Source organism: Gossypium arboreum, chromosome 1, assembly GCF_025698485.1.
Source record: "Gossypium arboreum isolate Shixiya-1 chromosome 1, ASM2569848v2, whole genome shotgun sequence".
Lineage (NCBI taxonomy): Eukaryota > Viridiplantae > Streptophyta > Magnoliopsida > Malvales > Malvaceae > Gossypium > Gossypium arboreum.
The window spans coordinates 106,128,715-106,134,142 of NC_069070.1; positions in this window are offsets into that span (position 1 = coordinate 106,128,715).

Sequence of the window (5,428 nt, forward strand, 5' to 3'; positions counted from 1 at the left end):
CATAACAGCCCATATTTCACACCAAAAATTAGATTATTACCATCAATTTTACCCTTTTTTACATTTAAGTCCCTTTTTAGGTGTTTTCACATAAAACTACTAAGTAAAAGTTGTTAAACACACATTAAACCATCATATTCCTTCATTATTCATCAAAATACAATTATGTCACACATGGGTAAATTTTCATACATGCATCCTAGCTCAAAATATTGCTAGAAAATGATAGAACATGCTTTATAGATTTTAAAATCGAAAAGAGCATTAAAATCGGGCATGAAAATCACTTACAATCAAGGCTTAAAAATGTTGAAAACCCTAGCTATGGTGATTCGGCAGCCCTTATGGAGAAGATGAGTCCATTTTTATGTTATTTTCCCTTTTTAATGACTATATATACCAAATAACAAAAATGCCCTTAATGCATTTTTTTTGTAATTTTTCATGTACAAGCCCATTTTTGTCCAAAATTTTAGAAATTGGTTAAATTGCTATTTAAGACCTCCTAACTAATATTCCAAAGCAATTTCATACTAAAAGCTTCTAGAATGCAAGTTTTGCAACTTATTCAATTTAGTCCCTAATTTCAAATTAAGCACTTTATGCATAGAATTTCTTCACGAAATTTTCACACAATCATGCAATCATATCATAGACCTAAAAATAATTATAAAATAACTATTTCTATCTCGGATTTATGGTCCCGAAACCACTATTCTGATTAGGCCCTAATTTGGAATATCACAGAAAAGCGTACTTCAAATGGTCCGAAAGTGGTTTGAGTTCCAATTCTAGGGTCTGCAAAATAGATGGTAAAAGCTTAGTTTGTGAAGGAGACAATTAAAGAGTTTTACCTAAATTTTTCCGTAACTACGATGCCTCTATATGAGCCACTATTTCGCGAACAGACTCTTCAACAGTTATCCACTCCTCTAGTTCTTCCATGGCATCAAAGTCTAGACATCTGTAAAGAACAGTTTGTCATTCATCTTCTTCATGACATTCCAAATGCAATTTAGTTAAAGGCTCAATTATATCAACATTAGAAATATTAGTAATCCTGCTAGGACGGTTCATGGTCTTATAAACATTAAACTTTACCACTTCTCCATTGAACCCCATATTGAGTATCCCGCTTCGTACGTCAATCTTCATTTGTGTGGTACTAAAAAATGGTCTCTCAAGTAGTATATCGAAAGAATTAGTCGAGTTATCATCCTCCATGTCAATGATGTGGAAGTCTATAAGAAAAATTAGTTCGTTTACCTTAATAAGAACATCCTCCAATACTCCCTCCAGATGCACTACAGATCTATCTGTAAGCTGAATGATAACACTTATTTTCTTCAAATGACCCACGTTAAGTAGCTTATAAATAAACAAATACATAACATTAATCGATGCACCTAGGTCGCACATGGTTTTTTTAAAACTGACACTACCTATTTTCCAAGATATGGAAAACATACCTTGGTCTTTACATTCAGGTGGTATTTTCCTTTGTAAAACTACGGAGACATTTTCTCTAACACTAACCTTTTCATTGCCTAAGAGCTTCCTCTTACTCGTACATAACTTTTTTAAGAATTTTGCATATCGTGGAATTTTCTTATTCGCGTCAAGAAGACGAATGTTAATTTCTACCTTTCAGAACGTGTCTAGGGTCTCCTTCTCTTCTCGCTCCTTCTTCCAGTGGACAAGTCTAACAAGAAATGGAGGTGGTAACACAAATGGTTTTTGTGGTACTGACTTCATTGAAGCCTCTGAGTCAAGTTTCATTTCATCTCAACCAATTTCGTAGGCACGACACATGCCAAGTATAGGTTCCAAAACCTTTCTACTCCTCAAAGTCATAAAACTTGCACTGTGTCAAGGATTAGGTTCAGTTTAGGACGACAGCTTACCCTAGGACTCCAAACAGCTAACCGTAAGCACAAGCTTGCTCACTTGTTTATCTAACTCCTGCAAATACATGTCAATTTTTTGTTAAAACTTCTAAGTACTATTTTCTAGTCTTTCCATTATAGCTTCCAAAGACGACTTTGGGAGTGGTAATTATTGATTCAGAGACGAACTTTGTTGGTAAGTTTGATTGAATCAAGGATTTGACCCATAACTTAGATTTGGATGATCTTTCCACCCCCCAAATTATATGTGTTCGAGTAGGGATCATATCGCATTTAGGGTGGCCCTAACAAGTTTGCAAAAACATTTGTTTGTTCTATCCAGTCGTCACGTAAAATTGGAACTGAGTCTATCGAGTGGTCTGGCATAGCACAAGTTCCGCACAAAAATGTTAGGCTTGTTTTATCTGTAAACAAACTTTGAGCAAAATTAGTCAGCTTATCAATTTTATCTTCTAGAGATAGAGAACTTAACCTATGAACCCATCTCATGGATTCTGTTTTCGATCGAAATTGTTGAGAATTCGTAGTCATTATCGAAATCAACTCTCATACTCTCTAAGGAGTCATATTAATAAGTGCCCCTCAACTTGCAGCATCTATCATTTTCAATTCTATCAGGAAAAACCCCTCATAGAAATACTGCAAGAGTGACTCTTCAGACAGTCTATGTTGTGGGGAACTTGTACAGAACTTTTTGTATTGCTTCTAGTAAGCGCAGAGCGATTTAGTCTCCTTTTGACGGATTCCTACAATGTCCCTCCTTAGTTTGGCTACTCAAGTTCTTCGAAAGAACTTGTCAAGAAATAAATGAGACATGTCAAACTATGTATTGACAGATCCCGGAGGTAAATAAAATAGTCTTTTTCTAGCAAAGTCAGCTAACAAAAAAGGAAAAGCACGAAGTTTAATTTGATCCTCAATAACTCCCTGAGGCTTCATGCTTGTGCGGACCATATTGAATTCTTTGAAATGGGTGTCGATATTTTCATTTTGTAACTCACGGAAGGTGGGCAATAGATGAATCAAGCCCAATTTCAACTCAAACAGTGTTCTTCTTGCCGGATAAGTTATACATAGGGGCTGTTGTTCGCCTGGTGTTGCTATGAGTTGGCGTATAGTTTGCTCTGTCGTCTTGTCTGATTTGTCGAATGAGAAAATATCATCGATGTAGGATATGGTTTTGACCCCGGGATTTGGTTTTTTACCACGTCAAATGGCTTCTCTTGGTAGTTGTCAAGCCAACTTCTCTATTTTTGGTACAATCTCTAGAGACCCCGGTTTTGATCTGGTCATAAGGAAAACAAGAAAATTAGAAAAATGTCTTCGATTCCTGGCAACGGTGCCAAAATTTGATAGGCATCAAAACCACCAAAAAAATAATTTCTACAATAAAATAACTTTAAACAGTAGTAAAGAGTAGTAGGGTTGATTCCAAAAAGATTGGTATTATGATAAACTTTCGTATTTTTCTCATGAATAAATTTTTTGTCGTGCCAATAATCGTGGCAATAGACATGTCCACGACTCCAAACAACCTGCTAAAATATAAATAAATTAGGGGAGTTTTGAAATAACGAGAAATTAAATAAATGAAATAGCAGAAGTAAACAATTAAATAAATCAAAAATTAAATTAAATTGGGAAATAAATTCAGATTCTGTAAACAGAGTTATAAAGCCTTAGCCCTAGACTTGGTGAATTTTGATTTCTGAACTAATCCTCGAAAATTAGTTTTCTCCTTCAAACTATAAGCTGGTTATTGCAGCTAAGAACGTCCTAACCACCAATTCTTCCTCTCATAGTTGATCCCGATACGTCCTGCAAACCAACCCTTACAATTTGTCTAATCGCGATACACGCGTTCGCAATTCAAGGCCCCGGCAGCCTTGCATTCTGAAGAACCCAACAGGGATTAACAGCCTCAACAGCGTAGGACGTTTAAATCTGATCACAATTTCCCTTAACTTGTTCACAAAACTCTGAATACAGCACGCCTGACTTGTCTTCCCAATTGTACCCCAAAACAACTCCAACGCAATGCGCTTTTTTAATTGAAATTGAGTTAACCTTAAGGGATGAATTTGTCAATCTGATATTCCTAAAAGATGATGAATACTGATTTGCAGGATTTTTAGTGCGAATACAATTTCTCACGATTCTTGATCGGAAAGAATATCGGCCTAAAGCTAATTTGAATTTAGTGAAGCATGAAATTAATCATGCTTTGGTTGGTTATGGAAGTGGATTTGAATGGAAATGTTGATAGATGAAAGGGGAATGACTTGGGAAACAATTAAGCCAAAAATTGTACTGGGAACAAAAGTTGGAAGAATGCCTGCACATTTTTACGCAAAATAAGAAAGAAAAATAAGTTGATTTCCATTCAATTGTCAGAGAAATCAAGGTGTGATTTTTCAAGTATACCATATCACCTATTTATACATAAACCATATGCTAATTTTAAGCTTGCTCCACTTACCACTAACTACATAAATTAATATCAAATTTCATTTCTAATTTTAGCTTTTCAAGGTCAAAATTTGACCAGCCCCTCAAATGCCTTAAATTTATAATTTGGTGCCTGTTCTATTTTCCATGTTTCAATTTAATCCCTTCTTTGCTTGTCTTTGATTTAAAGCACCCAAATTTCATCCCTGTCAATATTTAAATATAAAATTCACCAATTAGCAAGAACTAATTCAAAAATAAGTCAAATTAAGCACGAAAAATATGCAAAATGAACAAGCTATCAAGAAACCATCTCTATTTATAGCAGTACAAACTTTCCACAACCTTATATGTTTTATATGTGAGATTGTGCTATTTCAAAAAAAAAAAAACACTCCACCTTAGCAAATCTCAAAATCTTTAGTCTCCTTGAAAAACAACATTTGATAGTGTCTTTATATTTCAACCTTCAAGTTTAAACAATGATCAAGTCCACACATAGTTGGAACTTGACCACAGTCACAACCTTAGTCATCATATCGGCAGGATTCTTAGTGGTTGAAATTTTCTGGATATTTACTCCACCTTCTTTCAGAATCTTTAATGCAAAATGATACAGGACATCAATATGCTTCGTCCTTGCATGATAAACTTGATTATTTGCTAGGTAAATAGCACTATGACTATCACAATGCACTTTAATGCACTTCTGCTTAATTTCCAGTTCACCAAGCAACCCTTGAAGCCAATAGCGTCTTTCATAGCTTTTGTGATTGACATATAATGCACTTTTGTAGAAGATAAAGAAAACGTTTACTATAAAGTAGACTTCCAACTAACTACTGCCTTTGCAAGAGTAAACACATAACTAGTGTAACACCCCTGACCCGTTTCCATTGCTGTATTAGAGTTACGGAGAATTACAACACATTTCAAAACAATTAACATAATTAAATCATTCATTTATTAATGTAAATAACAACATTCAAATCTAAATTTCATTTATATCATAATTGTATTTACGGACTTTAAACCGAGCTTATGAGGGCTTAAAAATAGTTTAGGAACAATCA